Raw genomic sequence first — 24,961 nt, forward strand, 5'->3', positions numbered from 1 at the left:
AGTTGAGTTTCATATGCATTATCTCATTAAGCCACCAAAACCTTCAGATGCAGGGACCATCATAACCCCATTTTATAAATTAGGACATTGATGCCCAGAGAGATTAAGTAACTCCAGGTGGTCATAAAGTTAGTACATAGCAGAGCTGGGATTTGAACCAAGGCCTGGCTGACTCCACAGCCTGGACTCCCAGTCTCATGCTTGGGAAACAGCCATAGAAAGGCATATTCAACACATTTTGCAAAACACATACCCTCGAGGAGCTCAGCACTGTGTACAAACAGAACTTGTGCATTTGCACCTGACTGTCCTGCAGGAAAATAGGGTCTAATGAGCAGTGACAAGGTGACACCGTGGGCAGAGGTTTCTGCAGCACTTAAATCCAACCCTACATACAGTGAGGCCCCAGAAATGGGGCCAAGGAGAACACGGTGTCTCCTCAGGCTGTGGGGTGCCTCAGGAGCGACCCAGAAGGTGCGCCATCCTCCCAAAGTGAGAGCCGTGTCAACCAAGGTATTGTCAGCTTCTCAGTCCTGCGGGCGGATAGACACACCCACGCCCAGGTCAGCTCACCTGGGCAACAGTGAAAACAGAACTGCTAAGGGGTGCTGGAGGCAGCGATCAGGCTGTGCACAGGCGCCAGGCTACGTGTACCTCTGCGTAACTCTTAGGAGACTGCATTAAGAGAAGGAGGAAACCTCACTTAGGAGACGGTGGAAGGACATGCTGAAATATTCATTAAGCAGGTCCCCTCGAGAATAAACAGACAAAGGTACCACACTCACCAGCTGCGTGCTGGTCACCGGGCCGCCCCCACCCTCCGCACACTGCCTTCCCTTTCCTTCATTTTACATCACAGAGGGACCTGGGGAGGGGACAAGGGCAGCCCTGGCTGGGGCCAGGCCTCTGCCTACCTCCTCTCCCTCTTCCCACCTGCAGCCACACTGGTCCCTCTCTCTACAATATGCCACACTCTTTCCAGCATAGGGCCTTTGTCTCTGCAGTGCCCTCCACCTGAACACCGTTTCCTGGTTCTTCCTGTGGCTGCCTCCTCATTGTGACACAAGCGTCTACTCCACATCACCTGCGTGGAAGGGTCTTCTCTCACCGCCCTGTGTGATGCTATATATATCTGTCTCTTTCCCAAACTCAATGTTGGCTCTAGGGGAGGGTGGGGGTGCAGGGCTGTCTGTGTCCATCACTGCTATGGCAGAAGCTCAGCACACTCTGCCCCGCCTCCCTGCACCCCGGCCTCCTTCCTCTTTGCTCTTTCTCCGCAGCACTCATCAGCGCCTGTCATGCCCTATGGATCTGTTTATCCACAGGCTGGCTGTAAGGCCCAGGAGGGCGGGAACTTGAGTCTGTTTTGTCCATGGCCGCATCCTCATGCCTAGAACAGCACCTGGCACCTGGCTGCCCTCGAGAATGAACAGACGAAGGCGCCGCACTCACCAGCCTTGCGCTGGCCACCTGGCCGTCCCACCCTCTGCACGGACTCCTCCCCTCCTCTCCCCACACTGCCTTCCCCTTCCCTCCATTCCAGATCACAGAGGGACCAGGGGAGGGGCCAAGGGCAGCCCTGGCTAGACCGGACACATGCAGGTAGAGCCAGGAGCGTCCCTGCTGGTAAAAGGGGATGTGTACTCCCTGGAGGTCTGGTGCACAGTCCTCGCCCCTGAGGGTCATGCAAGGGGCGTGGCTGGGGGCACAGCTTTGGAGTCACCAGGTCTCCGGCCAGGCATGTGGTGGCTGATGAGCAAGTCCCTCCCTGCTGAGCCTCGGACACTGCATCTGTTAAACGGGTCTAACCCTCATTGGCTGTGAGGCTCCTCGGAGGCATTGGAAGTGCCCCTCCTCATAAAGGAAGTGCTCCATGTACACAGGAAGTGCTCCATGTATATAAGAAATGCTCCATGTACCCAGGAAGTGCTCCATGTACATAGGAAGTGCTCCATGTACACAGGAAGTGCTCCATGTATATAAGAAGTGCTCCATGTACCCAGGAAGTGCCCTGTATACATAGGAAGTGCTCCACGTACACAGGAAATGCTCCATGTACATATGCAAGATGTGCTCTGTGAATGCCACGTACACAGAGAAGGTCCAATATTGGTAATGCACTGCCCTTCCCTAGATGCCCTACCCTTGCCATCAGTGCCTGCTGGCAATCTCTAAGGCACTACAACCCTCTGGACTACCTAGGGATCCACTGGCCTTGAGGCTGAGCGGGCAGGGCCAGGTCTAGGGGAGGGAGCAGGCAGAGGGGGAGCAGGGCTGAGCCCTGAGGATGGGGCGCCTCTCTCCCACCAGCGGCCTTGGGAAAAGGTGGTGGCACCTCCAGCCCCTGTTTCCTCATCCATCTCACATCACTTCCTGAGGCCACGATGGGCCCAGCCACCCCTGTAAGGAGAGGAGGCCTCCCAGGGCACCTCCCTGCCCTCCCAGCTCCTCCTAACCCGAGTCCTTCCTCCCCACAGAAGCCCGAGGGTGCCTCTGAGGTGCAAGGCACATCTCACTCGGTGCCGACAGCCTCCCCGCCCCACCTAGCATATTAGCTGCCTCTTTGGCTGTCTGAGGCCTCCTTCAGGATGCCAGCTTCTCTCAGTTCTGGAAGGCGCTAGACTCGCCACACCTCAGGGCCTCCGCAGAGCTGTGACCTGCCTGGGAGCTCGTCTCCCCTCTTCATGATTTCCTTCCCATCAGCCTGTCTCAGCCTCACTGTCACAGCCTCAAGAGACCTAACACGGCTCCGCTCCTGTCCAGCGTCAACAGCACGGCAGGCAACTCGGACAAAACCCCGTAGTGACGTGGAGGCTCACTTGCTCCCCAGCGGCGTGCTCGGTGGACACAGGATCCGAGAGCAGGGCCCGATCGCATATCCTGCCTCGTCTCCTTCACTGTTGGGTCTTCAGTGCTGGAAACAGTGACTGCGCGACACATCACGGGCACTCGGTAACGTCTGTTGAATGGCTCCATCCACCCAACATGGAGAGGCCCCTGCCTCATACCATGCACGGCTCTAGGCACGGGGGCACTGGGGTGAATGCCCCAGACAGGCCCCACTCTCAGGCTAGTGCTCCTGGACCCCACGGTCGAAGGACCCCCAAATCTCATATGCCATGGAGGCAGCAAGTCTCTTAGCAAAACTCCTAAGTAGGAGGTTTGCTTTTGGGGCCATGCCCCTGCTCTCATTCCGGGTAAACATTTGGGGCCCACCTACATTCCAGGCCAGGAGAGAGAAGGAAAGACTCCTGGCCTCAAGAAGCCTCCAGCAAATAGACGCACACACGAAGAAACAGAACACGGAAGGGCCCACATCTGCTCAGAGCACTCGGACACCCTTGAGAAGCTGGCGGCATTCCAGATGGACCCTAGAGGATGCGACCGGGGAAGGAGGAAATGGTGTGAGCAAAGGCGGCTGCAAAGCTGGAGGGTCTTGAGTGACCAGGAAATGGGTGCCAGGTGAGGAAGAACAGGAGGAAGGCTGGAGAGGTCAGATTATAAAAGGCCTCAGCCCCAACCACCCCTCGGTGCTCCCGCCTCAGCTCACTGTCTCTAGCAGTCGCCAAGGCTGGAATTTTCTCCTCTTGATCAATACTCTTCAATCTACCATCCTGCCAGGGCCCCTGTTCCCTGCTCGGCTGTCACTAAGAGTCTATTTCACAATAAGGTGTGAGTGACTGCTAACAGTATGTCCATTGTCACACAGGTAGAAGAGGCAGGTTTGTTTTTGTTTAATTTTTTTTTTTTTTTTTTTTGAGATAGAGTTTCACTCCTGTTACCCAGGCTGGAGTGCAATGGCACGATCTCAGCTCACTACAACCTCTGCCTCCTGGGTTCAAGCGATTCTCCTGCCTCAGCCTCCTGAGTAGCTGGGATTACAGGCTACAAACCCGCCACCACGCCTGGGTAATTTTTTGTATTTTTAGTAGAGATGGGGTTTCACCATGTTGGCTAGGCTGGTCTCGAACTCCTGACTTCAGATGATCCACCTGCCTCAGCCTCCCAAAGTGCTGGGATTACAGGTGGGAGCCACCGTGCTGGGTCTTTTTTTTTTTTTTTTTTTTTTTTTCAGTGACTTCTGGGTCTCTTCCAACCACCCGAGGAAGCCACCAAGATTGTTTACTGTTGTCCAGGAAGAAGGCAAAGGATTCCAAGAGACTTGGCTTCAAACCCAGGCTTGGCCGGGGCCTTGTCTTGACTTTGCATAAGCCTCGTGTCACTTCTCTGGGTCTCAGTTGTCATGTATGCTGCACAGATGCCACCCACTTAGGGTTGCCAGAGTAAGCAAAACAAAACAAAGTAATGCCAAACAAACACCCCTAGACGCACAGTTAGATTTGAATTTCAGATAAACAACAAATCATTTTCAGTATATGTCCCAACCTATATTAAAAATTGATTCAGCACGTATCTGAAATTTAAATTTAACTGGGCGTCTTGTGTTTAATGCCAGCAGTGCTACTCTCATCTCACGGGGATTTTGACACCATGAAATGGGGCAACCAGGGGAGCAGGCTTTGCCTGAGCACGGCACAGGAGGGAGGCGGGGCAGGCACAGGAAGGGCATCTGCCAGGGTCTTCTCTGCACCCTGCACTCAGATGAGAGCAGAGAGTGAGATGGAGCTGGGTGCCATGTGCCTTTCTCTTTGACTAACAGTGGCAAAGGCAGATTTTTTCCTGTGTGCACCTTCCTAACAGGTGTACCTGATGCCTAAGCCCTGCCTCTCCAGTCAGGCTGTGAGTAAGTTGATGGGAGCCTCCAGGGCGGGTCACCAGGTGCGGCACCTGCAGGAGCCAAGTCTTAGGAGACCAGGCTGGAAAAACAACTCCATGGAAAGAGAGAGGCTTATCAGAGCTTGCTAACTGCATCTGCCCCAGCTGGGCATGGAGGCCGAGGTCTCGCATCCCCCAGACTCTTCCAGGAGTGGAGACAGCCCTGGTACTGCAATCTCAGCCTAAGCTCCAAGAGCACAGCCTCTCAATTCACCAGCTCTGGGGCCACCAGCAGGCACTTCTCCCTGGGCCTCGGTGGCCTCACCTGTAAAACGGGGGAGATGGGAATAAATAAGACATGCGTAAAGCGCTTACATGTGCCTGGCACACTGAGCACTGTGTCCACAACTCACCTTTCCCTCTACACCGACGGGACCAACCACATTTCTGAAGAAACAATAAAGAAGCTGCCGTTGGAAGACTTGCGTTTCTTTCTCAGAGGAACGATTACGTTGCTGTGTGACCTTGGGCCGGTCACTGTCTCTCTCTGGGCCTTCACAACATGGGTTCCCTTAGAGGGACCCACTCTTTATGAGTCTAGATGAATGCTACTGATTTTGTGTTTCTCCCCTCATGGGCAGGGTCTATAGCTGCACTGCTTAGTATGGTACCTGCTATGCACAGGTGACTATCTTTTTCTTTTTTGAGATGGAGTCTCGCGCTGTCGCCCAGGCTGGAGTACAGTGGCGCGATCTTGGCTCACTGCAAGCTCTGCCTCCTGGGTCCTGGGTTCCTGCCTCAGCCTCCCGAGTAGCTGGGACTACAGGCACCTGCCACCACGCCCAGCTAATTTTTTCTATTTTTAGTAGAGATGGAGTTTCACCGTGTTAGCCAGGATGGTCTCAATCTCCTGACCTTGTGATCTGCCCGCCTCAGTCTCCCAAAGAGCTGGGATTACAGGTGTGAGCCACTGCGCCTGGCCACAGGTGACTATCTTACGTATAAATTAATTAAAATGAAAAACTCAGTTTCTCTAGCCACATTTCACGTGCACCCACGTGGCTAGGAGCTAGGGTACCGGACAGTGCAGATCCAGACCGCTGCCATGACTGCACGAAGCTCTCCTGTTGGCACTAGGCTAGAGGGTGTGAGATGAAGATGGTATTTGTTAAGTATCTGGTACAGCTCAGGCTGATGACCCAATGACAGGAGAAAGCCATTTGCCAAAGGCAAGACAGCTACTGAGGAAGGAGTCATCCTTACTGGAGAAAACTTTCCTGGCCTTTGCCCAAGAACAAAAAACTTTCCTGGCCTTTGCCCAAAGACTGATTGGGTACCTTTCTGCTGACGCTGGGGAACCACAGTGCCCTCAGGCCTCTAAGTAGAGGGGCCCAAAACCCATAGACTTAGCAGAGTTCTCTTGGCCATGGTAGCAGGAAGTAAACATTGTCTGGGAAACGGTGGCCCTCCTGGCCCAGGGAGCCAACTGTTACCAACGGTGCTGCCCTCAGAGGGGATAATGATACCAGCTGGCAGGCCATGCAGCAGGTCCCCAGGGGCCTCCTCCCCAAGGGAAAGGGGGTGTGGTGTACCCACTCAGAGGAAAGGTCCATACCAGGTGGCAAAGGGAGCTGGGGCAGACCCTTGCCCTTCTGCAGCCCATCTCCTTTAGTTTGCAAAAGCAATGAGTCCCACTTTCTAAAAATGCTATTTTCCAGCTTCCCTTGCAGCTAGGGTTGTCCATGTGACACAATTCTGGCCAGTGAGGTGCAGAAAAAAGTCCTTTAGGAGGACTGACTCTTACAAAAGTAAGGCTTTACCTCTTTCTCCACCTTTCTCCACTTTCTCCACTTCTGGAAAGTGGACTGAATGGCTAGAGCTACAGCAGCCACCTTTTAACAGAAGGCAACCTCTCGGACTGCTAAGACTCTTGGTGAATCGTAGGTTTGTAAATCCAGCCTCCCCAAGCCAAAGGTCTAAGTAACAATAATATTATGATTATTATTTATTATAATAACAATTACATCTTTCTTAACACTTCTTGAGCACATACTATATGTTCTAAGCTTTGCTGTATTTTACCTGCTTAACTAGTTTAATTCTCACAGTAGCTCCATGAAGCAGATCCTATTATTATCATCCACAGTTTATAGATGCGGAAGTTGAATCACAGAGGAGTTAAATGGCTTGGCCAAGGTCACGCAGGGTGAAGAGCAGAGCCAGGGTTTGGACACAGATGGTCTGGTTCCAGCACCTCCAGCCTCAACTCCCACACTATCACCTTCCAAAAGGAGAGGAGCAAGGTCTATGGGCGACACAAGGGCTTCCTGAGCCAGCAGGGCCCAGGTGGCAACCAGGCTTGGCTTGGTGGATGCCAGCAGAGGGGGGCATGCCCCTCAGCAGGGTATGAGTGAGTCAGCCACTCAGCGCATAGTGGTTCTGGCCCTCCACTGGGGACACTCCCCACACAGCCCCTGGAGAAGGGTGTGGCCATGGAGCCAGCCTGTCCATTCCATGAGGGCAGGGACTCTGTTCTGCTCACACCCGACACCCAACACCATGCTCCGTGCCGTGTTCTTGGGAGGCACGCAGTGCAGTTCTGAGGCGGGCACGCAGGTTTGGGGTCAGCCAGCTGGGGCTCAGTCTTGGCTCCCCCACTTCCCAGCTATTTGACCTGTGGACAAGCAACCTCTGATCTCTTATCTGAAAATGGAGCCAAGGCCAGTCTCTCAGGCCTGTGGTAAACATTAAACAAAGCAATCATCTCAGTGGAAACTCTCCGGAAGGTTCTACATGAGGGTCAAATGTAGCTCATCATGATCATTTCGGAAAAGGGCAAACCTCCTTGATCTTCCAGAGGAAAACCCTGGCCTCACTAAATGCAGAACCCTGACCTTCGGGCTTCCCCAGCCCAGGAAGGGTGGATGAAACAGCAGAGATGAATGTGCTGAAGGCTGAGTCATCAAGTCTAGAGAACGAGGGAAGCAGAGAGCTTGGGGGGGCTCTGAGTGGAGTCCAGGCTTGGAGGGACCGTCCCCAGCTGACCATCGGGGTGGACACCCTGATCAACAGCCTCACGCCCAAATATCAAAACTCACTGAACACAAACTGTACACTAAAGAGCTGAGCATTTTACTGTATGTGAATTATACCCCAAGAAAAAAAAATCTAAATATATCAGTAGCATCTTTCAGATTTTCCATTAAAAACTCATTTTTATAGCCCTCCCTGCAAAATAAATCCAGATACACAACCAATCAAACCCCTATTCTCCAGCAGGCCCCCGTGGAAGGGGTATCCTGGTCTAAACCCCATCCATCTTGGTGGCTTTGTGGATAGCGAGGGGTCTGTGTGTCCAGGAAACACCAGGGTGTTTGCTTGAGACACACACACACACACACACACACACACACACACACACACACACACACACAGTGGGAAAGAAATCAGATGCCTAGAGAATGGTCCCACACCCACCACAGTCAAATGGAAGTCACTTCCAAGTGACAAGAGCTCTGTATTGACCTGCCACTGTCTCCATGAAGCCTTACAGAGACCATGGCTGCTGCCACCCCTGAGCAGGTGGATGCCATGTGCTGGATGACAGCCCTCATCTCATGACCCCATGTAGGGTTGCGGTGGTCCCCGCCTGAGGCTCACAGACATTGGCAGGGCACGGGATCAAGCCCAGGTCTGCTGGGCTCTGCGGCCGCCCTGCCATGCACTGGTCCAGCAGCACCTAGTAGGTTGTGAGTGCCCCCTTGGCCACCACTCTTGCTATTATTGAGTTGGGCCCGAATCAGGTCCAAATGTGATCTTAGTACACTGGAATGATGCTTATCCTAAAAATAAGGAATCATATTGCCCTTGGAGGGTTAAAGCTTTAAGACAGAGACACAGATGGGCATGGTGGCTCATGCCTTAATCCCAGCACTTTGGGAAGCCGAGGTGGGTAGATCACCTGAGGTCAGGAGTTCGAGGTCAGCCTGGTCAACATGGTAAAACCCCATTTCTACCAAAAATACAAAAAATTAGTCAGGTGTGGTGGCGGCCACCTGTAATCCCAGCTACTTGGGAGGCTGAGGCAGGAAAATTGCTTGAACCTGGGAGGTGGAAGTTGCAGTGAACTGAGATCGTGCCATTGCATCCCAGCCTGGGTGACAGAGCGAGACTATGTCTAAAATGAATGAATGAATGAATGAATGAATAAATAAAATAAAAATTTAAAAAAAAGACAGAGACACAATGACTCTCACGGGCAAAGTCATCTTAAGAGACAGGGACTCCCAGGACCCCAAGGCTAAGCAGTGACAGGATGAATGTTATTAATGTATTCAACAAAGCAGATACCCAGCAGAGGAGGGGAGTTCTGAAAGGAAGAATCAGAGATGAGGAGGCCGGCAGAGCCCACTGCCCAGGGCAGAGGGGATGGGAGTCTTTGCCAGTGGACTAGGGCACCTCCTCTGTTCTGTACTTGTGCGGGCATAGCACGTGGCAGGAAAGAAATGCATCTTTGCTCTGATCTTGAATGTGCTTGTCGCCTTTGTCCAGGTGATAACAGTTATGCTTTCTGAGCCTTTCACATGTGTTGAGATTGATTGAAATCTTCATGTGCATGAATTCTCAATCACCTTAAAAACCCTAGGGGATGTCCCCATTTTACAAAAGAAACTGAGCCACGGAGAGAACATGCAGTTAAACATAGGAAGTTTGCTGTTGCTTGTAACCACTGAGTTATTCCCTTTCTCCTGTGGGTACTGCTGCCAGACTCAAGACACCCTGCAGGTAGACAAAAGCCCTGTGCACTCTTCCTTTCTGGGCCTGCAGCTGGGCAGACAACCCTGAAACCCTCCCTGGAGAGTTACCCCCATTTCCATCTTTTCCCTGGACTGGGAGGCCTGAGGTCACAGAACCTCAGCGTCTTTGCTCAGCTGACCCAGCATCTGAGTGGGGTTGGGAGTCTTGGATTAGCTCAGCCCAGGGCCGCCGCAGCAGCCACACCGGCTCTCTACTGCAGACCCCTCCAAAGCCTCCTGAAAGCTCTGTATGCGACCACAGCTGCCACAAGGAAACTCAGCTCGCAGCGTCCTAAGCTTAATGATTTGCCTGTGGAGTCAGAAGTCTGCCAGTGTAGGCTGGAAAATGCCAGTCTCAAGACCATGCTTCTGTTGGCCATCCTGAGCCTTCGGGGAGAGGTAAGCCTAGGCTTGGTGTCACTCCCTCTGTGGGGCTGACCCTCTCAGGCCCAGCCTGGCCTCACCTCTCCTGCCTGGTCCCTGCATGGGGAGCTGGAAACAGCCCCATCTTCTTGAACCACCTCTGTCCCCATTTGCCAAACGGACCCTCCCATCCCTCCCTCAGTCCCCAGGGTTGCAGGCAGGCAAGAACAGGAGCCTGGCTTGGTGGAGATTTCCATGTCCTCTGGGCCTGTGTCATATGATCCTGACACCCAGTAGGGGGTGGTGGGAAGCAGTACAGCAATCCCCAAATAGGAGAAGACTCTCAAATAACACCCACCCACTCCTCCACAGGGTTTCTTCCATGGCGCTCCCCAGCCCGGAGAGCCGCTTGGTAATTCTTACTACGGGTGGGTGTGGAGGGTGCAGGGACTCAGGTAATACAGCCTTTGTCCTTTTCTCATATTGCACAGTAACTGTTTTTTCCGTTAGGTGGTGTTGAAACCGTCTTCCCTGCAGAGGCTCTTCCGGTGAAGCCGCTGGCCTGTAAACACACCTTTAGCCAGACCCTCCTCGGTGCCCTGAGTGCCAAGCGGATCCTCTTCTACCATCTTGCTGCCCAGAATTCCCATGGGGAGATGGGCCCACCCAGCTCCACACCCCAGAAAACCCGTCCTCTCCTGCATGCCTTCACCCACCCCTCACCAAACACAGGCTGGGCAGCAACCATGTCGCTGTCCTGGAAGGGTGACAGTCACAGGCTCAGAAGCAGGGATGTCTGGGGAAGTCAAGGAATCGCAGACCTCCAGCCCCACTTCACCTGAGGATTGGCACTGCAGGACGCAGCCCCCTGGGGTCTGCCGGAGGTTTGGGTAACACCTTCATGGCAGCGGCTACAAAAATCACTTGGCAGGTGCTTCTGGCACCAGGAGGAATGTGAATCTCGAAAAACACCATCTGGGTGGGGGTGGGAGAGGCAGGCACCTGCCTGCCACCAGAGTGGCTGGGTTCCCGACTGTTGGTGGCAGCAAGGACTGCTCAGTCCCAAAGCCCATGGCCAGGCCTCCTTGATGACTATGAACAGTCTGCTCCTACCTACTTGGGAATTTGCTTGGGCAGGAGGGATGGGGAAGTGCTGGCCTCTGCTCAGGGCCTGGCCAGCTGCCTCCTCCAGCCCTCAGTGAGCACATTTTCTTTTTCTTTTTTTTGTTTTTAAGTTAGTATTTATTAACTGTTGTTTTAATAAAGGAATGTTTTTTTCCCTTTAATCCCAATTCAGTTGCTTAATGTAAAACCACAGACAAATTACTTATTATTATTATTATTATTTTTGAGTCGGAGTCTCACTCTGTTGCCCAGGCTGGAGTGCAGTGGCATGATCTTGGCTCACTGCAACCTCCGCCTCCTGGGTTCAAGTGCCCTGACTTAGCTTCCCGAGTAGCTGGGATTACAGGCATGTGCTACAACGCCCTTCTAATGTTTGTATTTTTTGTAGAGACAGCATTTTGCCATGTTGGCCAGGCTGGTCTCAAACTCATGGCCTCAAGTGATCTGCTCGCCTCAGCCTCCCAAAGTGCTGGGATTACAGGCATGAGCCACCGTGACTGGCCTAATGAGCACATTTTCCACTGAGGGATTAGAAGCAGCAAGTTGTAGCCAGTTCATCACAAGTCAGATGGGCTGACTTGGGATGGGAGCTTCCTGGGCCATCCTATCGGTACAAGGAAGACTCCCAGCACAGCCATCAAGCTGAGCCTCCACGCTACTGCTTCCTCTGAGAGGCCACCTCATCCAGCCTTTTCTTTCCAAATTTCTCTATTAGCCCCCCCTGGACTGGGCAGCAGACGTTTCTGTCTGGCTGACATCTATGACCCTTCTTTTCAACATGGCACCTCCATTTCCCTTTCAGGAGCCCCCACTGTCAACACCTGTGGTTCAGGGATGAAAATATGACCCAGTCTGGCTAATGAGATTACTGAATCACCCTGACCACTGTGACTGGTTCAGGAGAAGGCACATGACCCAAGTCAGTCCAATCAGGTAAATCTCTGGACCAGGATCCAGGCGCTCTCTTTACCAATGGGCTCAGGCTGTGAGGATGGAGCCTGGAGTTGCTGGCAGCTGTCTTGCCACTGGGAGGGGAGGAGCCAATGAGACCAGGACAGGATTCAGATAATATCCGAATAGTTGAGTCCTGGATCACACCACACCTGAAGCCAGAACCTATCCCTGAACTTTTCAGTTACATAAGCCAATTATTCCCTTTTTCATTTAAGCCAGTTTGAGTTGCATTTTTTAATCCCTTGTACTTGAAAAAGAATCCTGATACACTGTTTTTGTCAGAGACAGTTTTCTGGGCACTTAGCTTCCCTACAAACTTGAAGGCTACCTTATTCTTTCTTCAAAAACTGGATGAGCAAAAATGGACAAGGGAACTTAGTTCTTCCAAGCAGTGAGCACTTATCACTGTTTAGACTTCAATTCTAGCTTCTCTTTGTTCCCAGTGACCAGTCCTTCTGGATTGAAACACTGGATATCACAAACCTTTCAAGTTCTGCCTCAAAGCCATTTCCAGGCTTTTCCTGCCCATATCAGTCTTTCTCCTTTTCCCCCATCTGGAGGGGTCTTTGCACCAACCCACAGCCACTGGGGTTCACCCGAGGGTTCCAGCTCCCATTTGGGTGTTCAGTATGTGCCTGGCAGTGAGCCTCAGCCCATCAGATTCTCTCACCAACCCCATGGGAGAAGTGCTAGCATTCTCTCCATTTTGCAGAGGCAGTAATGGAGGCTTCAACAGGGGGGCTGGTTTGTTCAAGGTCACAGAGGTGGTCCAGGTGGCACAGCTGGATCCCAACCCCGGCTGGTCTGATTCCAAAGCTCATGTTCCTAACCACTGGATAGGCTCCCAGCCCTAAGTCTCATGCTGTGCCTACTTCGCAAACTAAATGTCAGGACAAATAGTCTCACAGGTGGACACAGAGTTGAAATTGGGCACAGTGTTGAAACTGGGTCTTTGAGCTTCAGATGAAAAAATTGGCCAGGTCCCCCAGTCTTGGCTCTTGCAACAATCTCCTCCCCTCCCCAAGTCCAGGCTCCTGAAGGGAGGTACCCAGGGGAGGGACAGCAAGCCCCGGGTGGCACTGCCTGCTTCCCTCCACATCCTCACTGTGCAGGACTTTCCATCCAGCCTCATCCATCCTCCCTCTTCCCCACCCTTGAGGAAAAAAAAAATTACCAACACCCCAAGAGGAAAAAGAAGCAAGGCCGCACATTAGTTACATCCACCACCTCATGACACCATCCACACAGGGAGCCCAAAGCTCACTGCAGATCGGGAGGAAGCAACTTGAGCACGGCCTTACAACGGCCGGGAGAGCCCAGCCCTGCTTTCTTTCCCACCCTGAGTGTGACTCAGCAGCATAACACCCAGTGTCTCAGTTTCCTTCTCCACCCATTCCCAGAACCCACGGAAAGATGGAAGCTGCCTGCCCCACGCCTCACAGAGCAGGTTCTCCTGTGTCTAGCTCCGGGCGGGAGAGCTAACTTTCTGAGAAGACTAGGGGAAAGAACAGGCATTTCTATTTCCATGTTATAGATAACCAAACCAAAGCCTAGAGGAAAGTCTGGAATCCACAACCTCAACCGCGCGGCCACTGGCTATACCATGAGCTGGAGAACAAACTGGAAACACACTACATGCTAAGCCAGTATCAGATTTCAACTCGGGTTAAATGCAGCAAAATGAGTAAGGCATGCTGACGGCCCCTGCAGATGTAAATAATTATGCTGAGAGGAGAAGTAGGTGAACAGGGGCTCAGCTGAAGGCTCTCCTAGACGTACGTCGCCATCACACAAGGGTGGTGAGCCTGCAGTTCCCATATCTTCAGATCTCCATAGTGAACAGACGCGTGCTTTCTAAAGAATTTATACCAGATTGAGACCATCCTGGCTAACACGGTGAAACCCTGTCTCTACTAAAAATACAAAAAATTAGCCAAGCGTGGTGGCAGGCGCCTGTAGCCCCAGTGACTCGGGAGGCTGAGGCAGGAGAATGGCGTGAACCCGGGAGGCAGAGGTTGTAGTGAGCTGAGATTGTGCCACTGCACTGCAGCCTGGGCAACAGAGCGAGACTCCATCTCGAAAAAAAAGAGAGAATTAAAAAAAAAAAAAAAAAGAGAATTTAAATGAAGTCCAGACTGGGGTCTGAGCAAATGGCAAACCTGGGGACTCACTGTCTCCCGTGCAGCTTCTGAAGGTACACACCTAGTGGGCGTTTCCGGCAATCACATCACCTCTACGTCCCTCCACTTCCTCACCTGTAAAATGGCCACAATGACAGTGAAGAGCAGTGGTTCTGGAACTGAATGGCCTGGTTCAAATCCTGGCTCTGTCCTTGGGTAGTTGTTTGACCCTGGCAGGTCACTTCCCTGTCCTTGTGTGGAGAATGAAGATCACAATAGTATTCATCTCCCAGGGCTGCTGTGCCAATGCCTGAGGACAGATAAAAAGCCCCAGCAAGCGGCCTGGCACCCATGAGCCCTCCGTCAACACTGGCAGACAGCTGCTGATGCCATCACAGGGCATGCCTGACTCCATGGAGGCGACAGGAAAGGAGAGCATGTCTTGGGCTCAGGCTGCCCAAGTCTTCCGGGCCGGAGCGGACACTTGCCCTTTGGTGGGAGGTTCTCGAGGCTGTGGAGCTTGAAAGTGCTGCAGGGCAGCTCACAAATCCATATAACTCACTCCCGATTACTCTCCAGCCTGCCTGAGCAGCTGCTCCAGGAAGAAATAAAATATGCTTTGCATACTTTAAATGTTTCACTTATGAAAACTGGCAGGGCTGCCTTTCTAAATTGTTTAGCAATAAAGTCACTAACGAGCAGTGTTCGAGGCTCTCCCCACCGGAGCTGGAGCCGGGCCGGGGAGCCAGCCGGGGTGGGGGGAGGGGGCAGGGAGGGAGGACAGACTGGCCGCCAGTGCGGAGACTGCTAGGGCTTCCAGAAGGCGCCATCTGGGATTTTTCAGAGGGGCACGGGGATCACATCCTGGTGTCCCGATGTGAAACTGGATCCTCCCTCTGGAAGCCAAGCCCCAAATGAGTGGGGGCAGAGGGGAGGCCCTTCCGGCCTGGGACGTTTTCCCACACTCCAGGGTGCCCCGGTTTCCAGCCAATTGAGTTAATTGAAAAATTACCTTGGGCTGAGAAAGACCAGGACTGGGCTACGGGGGACTGCCTCACAGGAGACCCAACTCAGCCTCCAGCACTGGACTTCCACCATCTATAGCTGCGAGGCCTGCAGGGGTGCTCCTGATGCTGGGCACACATCCCCTGCAACCTCCCAGAGACCTCAGGGGTAGTTTCAGTCCTACTTGACAGATGGGGAAACTAAGGCAAAAGGGATAAGGAGCCTGCCCAAGAACAGAAAGCTAGGGAGCTGTGGGCCATGAGCCTCCGTGCAGCCTGGTGCTGTCCCCTGCGGTACTTTGTCCCAGGATGCTGTTCTGAATGTGTGGCAGGGCCACTGCGACCCCAAAACCCAACGAATGTAACTCGGAAGGAAGCCCAGAATGCAGATCAGCTGGCAGGCGGGCAAGACGCCTCCTGCCCTGCCCAGAACAGGATGGTGCCGCCATCCGCAGAAGGCCTTGCTGCGGGCTGATATTGCTGATATTGACAAAGTGCTGAATAAAGCACTTTTCCCTCCTTCCAAGTGCTCACTTCTCTGTTTATCATCCCAGCTGCCTGGGAAGATTACAATGGTGGGTTTTATTGTCCTAAATAAAGGCCAGCCAACCCCAAGGCCCCGGGAACAGCACCATGACTCAGCTGGGTCACACAGGAGTCTGGGGTATGGGGAGGCCCAAGCCCAGTTCCCCACCTGCCCCTTGCCCCTGGCCCATCTCCCATGCACAGACACCAGGCAGTCCACACTGGAGACCACCTCTCTGGGGCAGTTCATTCCTGTCCCCCTAGGACCCCTGCCTATTCGAAGGCGAGAGAGACCTGCAATTCCAGAATGGTCCATCCCATCTCCAGGGGCCGCGGCAGGCATGGCTTCTGAAACCAAGTAGGACACCAACGGGGGCCCCCACAACTGTGTCTCCCCGGCATCAGGCCACAACCTTCAGGACTAGAAATGAACATAGCTGATTAGAAAAACACCCTTACTTCACTTACAGAGTTTCAGCAGTTTAGTCTGTGAACCAAACATATAATTAAGGCACAGAAAAATGTGAGTTGCTTTTTTTTTTTTTTTTTTTTAGGAGGGGGAGCTGGGAGCGGGAAGAGGCAGACAAACTCAAGTCCCCGAGTTACCTTTATGTCTGAAGACAGAATTTCTTCCCCCACAGGAAAACTCGACCCTGACATAGAAGCTGCATATCCAGTGTGTGTTTTTTTGTTTCTGTTTTTTTTTGAGACAGAGTCTCTTTCTGTCACCCAGGCTGGAGTGCAGTAGTGAGATCTCAGCTCAGTACAACCTCCGCCTCCCAGGTTCAAGCGATTCTCCTGCCTCAGTCTCCCAAGTAGCTGGGATTACAGGCATGCGCCACCACGCCCGGCTAATTAGTTTGTATTTTTAGTAGAGACGGGGTTTCACCATGTTGGTCAGGCTGGTCTCAAACTCCTGACCTCAGGTGATCCGCCCGCCTCAGCCTCCCAAAGTGGTGGGATTACAGGCGTGAGCCACTGTGCCCGGCTCAACTTTTGGTTTTGACACTCACTGAGCACCTCGCCTGAGAGGCGATGCCGTCTAAGCAGCAAGAAACACATCTCCAAGCAAGGCATCCCAGCCACTTACTAACCAAGTGATCTTGAGCAGGTCACCTCACCTCTCCGTGACTCAGTTCTCTCATCTGTAAAATGGGAGTGATTGCTGTAGGGATTAATTGGGGGCCTATACCATAAAAGAACATTGCTGGGCACACGGCAAGCACTACATACATTTTGGTTATTATTTTCCCTCCTGCTCCTCCCTCACTGCCTTCTCGTTGTGAGACCAGCCCTTGCCAGGAAGCATTGTCCTGGGTCCCCAGAGACTTCTCAGGTAGAACATTCTTTGCTGAGAGGTCTCCGGAGTAGGCTCTCCAGCAGCTGGCGGGGGGTGACTGCTGAGGAAGTGATCCTGCAATCCTAATCTGGAGGCTTGGGCACTATTTTGCTGCTGTCCCCTCTGGCTTTCTCTGGTTTCTGGACTGAAAAAGGTAGAGACGGAACTTTAATTCTTGCTCTGAGTGGCCTCTGACTTCCCACCAAATGTCTCCCCGTCTGTCTGGCTAGCTCTGCTCACAATTCACAAAGGTCAAACGCTGTTTCCACTCTGCATGCCGCCTCTAAGGAGAGCAGAGGAGAAAACTATTCGAAAAATGTAAATAAAAAAAAAAAAACCCAAGGCTCTCCTCCCCCACAACACACACACACACACACATACACACACACCACACACACACACACGCAGCTCACATCCAGTTCAACAGAACACAAGACCACAACAAGCAGGAAGACAGAAGGGCGATGCCGAATTTTCACCAGTGGTGACGAGCTCCAGGCCTGCCTTTCTTAGAGGATTACAGACGGCCCTGCTAACCCAGACAAGGAAATCTCTTGTACAGAGAAGCATCCTTCCAGGTCCTCCTAGACACCCTTCTGGCAGGAGCCAGGTATTATAAGCTGCAGCATCTGGTGCAGCCCTGACCTGTGCTCTAAGCCCAAGAAGTGCCCATTGAACTAAAGCTAGCCCAAGGCACAAGCCCAGGGGCAAAAGCGTCCTTCCATCAAGCCAAAGACCCCCTAGGACTACACTCTCCTGGCCAGAGGTGCTTTCATGCCAAAACATGTTTTTCCTTAAAGCCACCCTCTACCCCTCATCTCCCAGGAGAAAATGATACTGACTAGAGAAGAGTAGGTTCTGGGTTCGGCTGCTGTAGAATCAAAGTGCGCAGCTTGAATAAAGAACAGAAGGGTGTGCAGAAACACTGCGTGTTAACATTTGGAGCGGGTCGGAAGCGTTTCTTTCATCTACATGTTTTATTCTCTAAGTCAGCCTTCTCCTGCCCTACTCTCTTGAGCTGAACTTCTACTAGATCTTTTCTTTTTCCTCTCGCACTCCACAAACCTCAAACCATATATATCCCTGGAACGTCTGGGGACGTTTCCTCTTTCCCGACACATCTGCAATAATACCATGATCACTTGTGGCTGCTTGAGGAGGACAGGGGACAAATATGTGTACCCTGGGCGTACAGGACTGGCAGGGGTGGGAGGTGTAAAACAAAACAAGCCACATAAACACCGCAGCTTGTGATGCTTCAACACTGCCTCCACGCTTGGGTGAAGCAGCAGAAAATAAACCAATTGAAGAAATAAAAGTCCTAATCAGGAGCAGGTGTTTGCATTGTAACACGACTTGGGACATGAACAAGCCCTGTATAGTGGGCTCATTGCCATGTCTCTCTGGAATTGTAGGCTGACCACCAACCAAGCCATGAGGTCACCCCACCTCCAGCGGTAGACGGCCCATAGCTGCAGATATCCCAGAAATCCAACAAAAGACCAATGCCGGGTTCTAGATATTCTCTCATCCTGATGCCCGGGACAATGAAGCCCAAACCCAGGAAGCCAGACAAGAGGACAGCAGCTCTCTGGTCCTTCTTTGGTGAACAGACAGCATGGATTTCAGCAAAGACCATGGGCAGAACCAAAGCGTTTTCAGCTTTCGGCATTCATGAAAATTAACTCAGGATAACTCCAGTGCCCAGGAAATCTTCCCTGCTCCTGATCTCTGGAGAAAGCTATACGTCTTCGAAATTAGCATCTTCTCTGCATGTACACCTGCAGAAAGCTAATTTTGGGGAAGCAGGGTAAAAAAAACCGGAACCTCCCCACCCCACACCCCCATCCCACCCCCCAACCCAGGCTGCCCTGGCCTAGAAGATAGGCGCTGATTCAGGTTACAAATTCCCAGGCAGAGAAATTCAATCTCCTTTTTCCAATGGTCGGCAGTTAATGTATTGTTCCACCTTTGCCCTCCTCTTTTTTGTAATCTCTCGGCTGAGTGCCCATGTTCTCAGGACCCTCTTGCCAAGAGGTGAGTACTGTTTATTTGGCCTTGGACGCTACTCATGGACCCCAAAAGGAATACGTGAACTTGCCACTGCATGCCTTTGGGTCCCTTTTGACCTGATGGCATTGGGGTGGGGATGCAGGGCAGGCTACAGAAAAGGTGAATGAAGACGGGCATGGTGGCTCACGCCTGTAATCCCAGACTTTGGGAGGCCGAGGCAGGTAGATCACCTGAAGTCAGGAGTTTGAGACCAGCCTGGCCAACATATAGTGAAACCCCATCTCCACTAAAAGATACAAAAATTTAGCTGGGTGTGGTGGCGCTCGCCTGTAGTCCCAGCTACTTGGGAAGCCGAGGCAGGAGAATCACTTGAACCTGGGAGGCAGGGGTTACAGTGAGCCGAGATTGCACCACTGCACTCCAGCCTGGTCGACAAGGGCAAGGCTGCGTCTCTCAGAAAAAAAAAAAAAAAAAAGAAATAAAAAGAAAAAAAGAAAGGTAGAATGACATCTCTCTGGTCATTTCCACCTGCCTGGCCTGGCCCAGGCTACTGGGCTAGCCACATCCACCCTGATAGCACTCCGCAGTCATTTCCACCTGCCCCTCTCCCTGCCTGCTTCCAGAGGGGCTGCCTGATGGCTTTGAGTTCCTGCTATGTCCTCTTAAACAAACATCAAGAGAGCCAGGAACACACAGCTCAGCCTGGGGAACATTCTTCCTTAGGACGTGCAAGAGAAGGTACAGGCTCCAGCAGCTCTTCCTCCACCCTCACAAAGAGCTCCCAGTAGGGGACGAGAGCTCTAAGGTTGGGTAAGCTGGGAGGATCAAGGCAAGAAGCCCTGTGCTCCCAACCACCCAACCCATTCTACTCTGCCCTGGCTGGGAGGAAAAATGCCTGGAGAAACGAAGCCGGCCCCCGTGCCACGGTGGCTGTCTTCTTACAACAGAGGGGTTATCATGTCAAGGAAACAGACTGAGTGTTTAAGATCCTCAAATGTAGGGCACAGGCCAATGGGTGGATGCTACTGTGAGATCAATTTTTGGCTCAATATAAAAGTGAGTGAATGCTTAAAACGAATCAAAAATTTTAGGGGTTGCCTGGAGAGGAAGTGAGTTTCCAATCCCTGAAGGTATTCAAACTCAAGGGGAACAACTGCACTGGACATCATGAGTCAATCTGTCTTCCTTGCCCTAAATTCCTTCCACCACAGCTACTTTCCCACAGGCCCTGGAAGGAAGCAGCTCTCTATACCAAGTACCCCGCCCACTCTTACAGAGGCAGCTGACTGAACCAAGATGGTCACCTGATCCACGGCCTGCCAAACCACTGGTTAGGCAGGGACCAATCAATGCCTGCCTCCCAGGCATTTAAGCGCTTCAGGGGTACAGAGGGAGGCAGACCCCTCCCTGGGTGGGATGATCAGGCTAGGTGAAGGCTCTGCCACTGCCTTTGGAACCTGGCACTCCTGAGGCTAAGCCTGAGGACTTCCCTAGGTCAACCCAGGCCCCTTGTGACTGGGGTTCATGTGATAGTCTCCCTTCTGCCTCCAGAGGAGGAGCTCAGGGTCTCTCTGTCCAGCCTGGCAGGGACCTCCTGTTATCACTGCTCAGCACAGCGCCTGGACCCTGAGCCTGTGCCGTGGACAACAAAGCTCAAAGCTCAGTCACTGTCACGGCTCTCAATATCCCAACAGGCAGAGGCGAGCGCCCGAGAATGCACACCCTCAAGTACACACACTCCACCCTATGCAAGAGGCACGTCCCAGTGCAGAGGCACCTCCCACTGCCAATGCGGACCTCATGCTTAATAAACATCACTGGCCAGGCGAGAGGCTCACACCTGTAATCCCAGCACTTTGGTAGGCTGAGGTGGGAGGATCACTTGAGACCAGGAGTTCGAGACCAGCCTGGGCAACAAGTGAGACCCTGTCTCTACAAACAAAATGTTTTAAAAATTAGCCAGGCATGGTGGTGTGTGCCTGTAGTCCTAGCTACTCGGGAGGCTGAGGTGGGAGGATGACTTGAGCCCAGGAGTTTGAGGCTGAAGCGAGCAATGCTCCTGCCATGGCACTCCAGCCTGGGAGGCAAGAGCAAGACCCTGTGTCTAAAATGAATAAACAGGCCAGGCACAGTGGCTCACACCTGTAATCCCAGCACTTTGGGAGGCCGAGGCGGGTTGATCACCTGAGGTCAGGTGTTCAAGACCAGCCTGGCCCCATGGTGAAACCCTGTCCCTACTAAAAGTATAAAAATTAGCCTGGTGTGGTGGTGGGTGCCTGTGATCCCAGCTACTCAGGAGGCTGAGGCAGGAGAATAGCTTGAACCCAGGAGGTGGTGGATGCAGTGAACCAAGGTCACGCCATTGCTCTCCAGCCTGGGCAACTGAGTGAGACTCCATCTCAAAAAACAAAAACAAAATCAAACAAAAAATGAATAAATAAATAAACATCATTATCTGCAATCCATTGTATTGCACACAGTATTTAAGATGGTTTATTGATAAAGCAGCAGCTCTATTTGGCAAGTTCCTACTGTAGGATGGGTGCCATCATTCTCATTTTACAAGAGGTGGAAACTGAGGCTCAAAGAGATTAAGCAGCTTGCCCAAGAGTCTCCAGTGTGGTCTTCTCATAATGCATGAGATTCTGACCAACTGTCGCCAGATGTCCCCTTCTAAGTGGGAGAGCAAAGCCCGGGCAGATGCTAACTGCAAAAATTTCTCCCCAGGAAGTCCAAATCCTGCCCCAGTGCTTGACGTCCTATTGAGTATTGGACTCTGGACTTGTCTGACTTGGCCATCTCTCTGGTGAGTCTTATATCACTCCAGCACCCTTTTTTTTTTTTTTTTTGAGATGGAGTTTCCCTCTTGTTGCCCAGGCTGGAGTGCAGTGGCGCGATCTTGGTTCACTGCAACCTCTGTCTCCCGGGTTCCAGTGATTCTCCTGCCTCAGCCTCCCAAGTAGCTAGGATTACAGGTGTCCACCACCACGCCTGGCCAATTTTTGTAGTTTTAGTAGAGATGGGGTTTCTCCATTTTGGCTAGGCTGGTCTCGAACTCCTGAACTCAGGTGATCCGCCTGCCTTGGCCTCCCAAAGTGTTGGGATTACAGGCGTGAGCCACCGCATCCGGCCCATTTTGAACCAATACAAATGATCTTAATCTCCATAAAACCCCTACTAGATAGGGCTAGCACCCCAATTTACAGATGAAGATATTGAGGCTCAGAGGGGTTAAGGAACTTGCTCAGGGTCCCCACTGTTGGAACAATTTGCACCTAGGCAGTGGGGCTCTATGGCCCTAAGCACTTGGTACATAGACTCCAACGTCCCCACACTCAGAGCCCTGTGTCTGTGTACCTGTCCTAGCTCAGTGAGGGGAGCCTGTTCTACACAAGGAAGGCTAAAACGCCCTAAATACCACCAAGCACAGAGTAAGGCAAAGGGGCCCTGTTGCTAAATTCCTACCTTCCTGGGCCGCGCATGCCTGCTCTGCTGTGAGAAGGTAGCGTCAGCCTGCCTGCTGGGTATGGATTCAAGTCACCTCTAAAGGAGAGCAATCAGCGCCTTTCAGGGAGATGGCCACGCTCCAGGCACAGGGTGGAAGATCAGACTCCCACTGGGAAGACTGAGAGGAGCCAGATGCCGTCTGGAGCACCCAAAACACCAGCTGCTGTTGCTGACCTCAGCGTGCTCAGCTCTATCAGGGATGTGCCAGGAAACTGGCGAAGGGGACATGACAGCAAGAGCTTATGCAGCCCCTTGAGGGAGCAGGCACACTGGGGTGGGAAGGAGAGGGTGTTCAGTCATCCCCACCCAGGTCTCATACTCAGGAGGCTGATAGATCCAGGGGTCCTCCTACAAGCCGACCTGAGACTTGTGTGATCGAAGAAGGATGGTAGGGAGAGAGGCGGAGGGGACGTGATTATTACGGCCAGGAGACTGTGGACAGAACCTAAGAGGTGGCAACTGATTTGCTAGTCCTTGAAGATGGAGGGGGAAGGGAAAGACAGGAAAGTACAAACAACTCATAGAAGAGAAAACTGAGCTCCTCCGCAGGGAACTAGAAAGGGGGCTGGCCCCAAGTAGGTGCTCTAAGAAAACCTGCAAGTAATTAACTAGCAGGGTCTATGATGAAGGCTCTCCTCTGGTCCCATAACACCTAGCAAGGGGCATAGACACAGGCTTGCTGAGGAGCCATCTTCACCTTCTGCAGTGCCACTCTCTGCCACGCTGTCCTCTGGGTGACACTTGCAGATGGCACTGCAAGAATTATGCCCAGAGGGGCTGCAATGAGCAAGAAAGGCTCACAGAAAGGTTGGGGGCCCAGGATGGGGAGGGATGTGGACTTAGTATGGGGTGGGAAGATAACAGAGGCAAGAACTAGCAACGTGAAGGGTAGGAATGAGCCAGGGTGGTTCATGGGACAGACAGGCCCTGAGCTCCTCCACTGGAGACAGAAGGGGGACTGTCACGTTTATGGAGTCTCACACAAAACCGAGAACAGAGCAGGTGCTGGATGCCCGCCACGTGGATGAACAAGGAGGCTTGTCGCATCTGGGGACAGGGTGAGGGAGGGTATCTTTCCTTTCTGGTTTCAGTCAGGAGTTTTAGGCAGAAAAAAACCCTCTTCCAGAATATAAGTGCCATGAAAGTAGGGTTCGTCCTGCTCAGCTGTCAGTTCCAGGTGCCCAGTTGGGGCCTGGTAAGTACTTATGGGATGAGGAAGGATCAAAGTGAACAGGGAATCTAAAAGGGGGCGGAGCAGGTAGGTGAGGCCTTAACTGCTGGGAGGGTGGAGGGATCCCTTTCTATATGGCAAAAGTAGCCGAGTGTGGCTGGCACAGTGGAGCAGGGCACCAGTGATCAACCAGCCCGGTTTGCCTGAGACCAAGGCATATCCCATGGTGCGGGATGTCCAGTGCTGGAACCAAGAAAGTCCTGAGAAAAACAGGACAATTTGGTTGCCCCAGGTATAGGTCTGTCTTCACCAGCATCCTACAACTACCAACCGATGATACCAACTGCATCTGATGGTACCAACCGCATCTCTAACGTGCCACAGAATGAGTGAAGCACTTCCAAATCCACGGGCTCTCGTAAAGCAAACACAGATCCGTGAGCTAGGCCAGGCTGACGCTATGATTTCATTTCACCAAACAGGGACACAGGTCCAGAGGGTGAGTGAACTGTACAAGGTCCCACAGCAGGTAATCTGCAAAGCCAGGGTTGATGTTCTGCCCGTCACCTCCCCTGCCTTTCCACACACTGGAGAGACATGACATGGAAAAGCAATGCCTGCTGAGCACAGCTGTGGGATGGGCGGATGTCATCCAGGCGTCCCCAAGGGCAGGGGGGCTTGGAGGCTCCAGGGAAATGGGCCCATCTGGCCCTCTGCTCTTCTAAAATTCTGGCACTGGGGAGCAGGCGGCCACCACCTGGGATGTTGGGAGAGAAGATAGGGGCGGGGGTGCTATAGGCTGCAGCTCCACTTGCCCCACCAACATCACCATTAGGGCTGTCCCCTGGGTAAGGCCAGGATCTCTGAAGGCCCTTGTGAAAGGCAGACAGACCATCTAGTGACACATCCAGTAGCCCCTAGGCATAGAAGGGCCAACCAGCCCTTGGCAGCTGGGCAGGGAACAGGCCAGGGTACAGGGAGAAGGGGAAGGGAGAGGCTAGAGGGAGGGAAAGAGGAAAAATAGAAGTGGAAAAAGCTTTCTAGAGCCGCCTTCCTCAGTGGCTGCTTTCAGACTATAGTTACATCAGCATCGCCTTGCAGGGCTTGTTAAGACCCAGACTGGGCCCACCCCCAGTTTCTGATTCTGTAGGTCTGGAGTGGACAGAGAATTTGCATTTCTAATATGTCCTTGGGCGCTGCTGATGTTGCTGGTCCTGGCGGCACACCTTGAGAATCGATGGTCCAGCTCAAGCGGTTCTGGGGGATGGGGCTGGGGGTTGGGGGCAAAGGCACAAAGGACACAGTAGGGCCCCTGATCCTAGGAAGAC

At 52.6% G+C, this 24,961-nt stretch overlaps 1 protein-coding gene across 8 annotated transcripts in view; it reads right to left on the bottom strand.

Annotated features, from left to right (window-relative positions):
* KAZN (kazrin, periplakin interacting protein) overlaps positions 1–24,961 on the bottom strand; it is a 1,230,044-nt gene that overhangs the window by 157,380 nt on the left and 1,047,703 nt on the right. The window lies entirely within an intron of this gene.

The sequence above is a fragment of the Pan troglodytes genome, chromosome 1 (assembly GCF_028858775.2).
Source record: "Pan troglodytes isolate AG18354 chromosome 1, NHGRI_mPanTro3-v2.0_pri, whole genome shotgun sequence".
NCBI classification, from domain to species: domain Eukaryota; kingdom Metazoa; phylum Chordata; class Mammalia; order Primates; family Hominidae; genus Pan; species Pan troglodytes.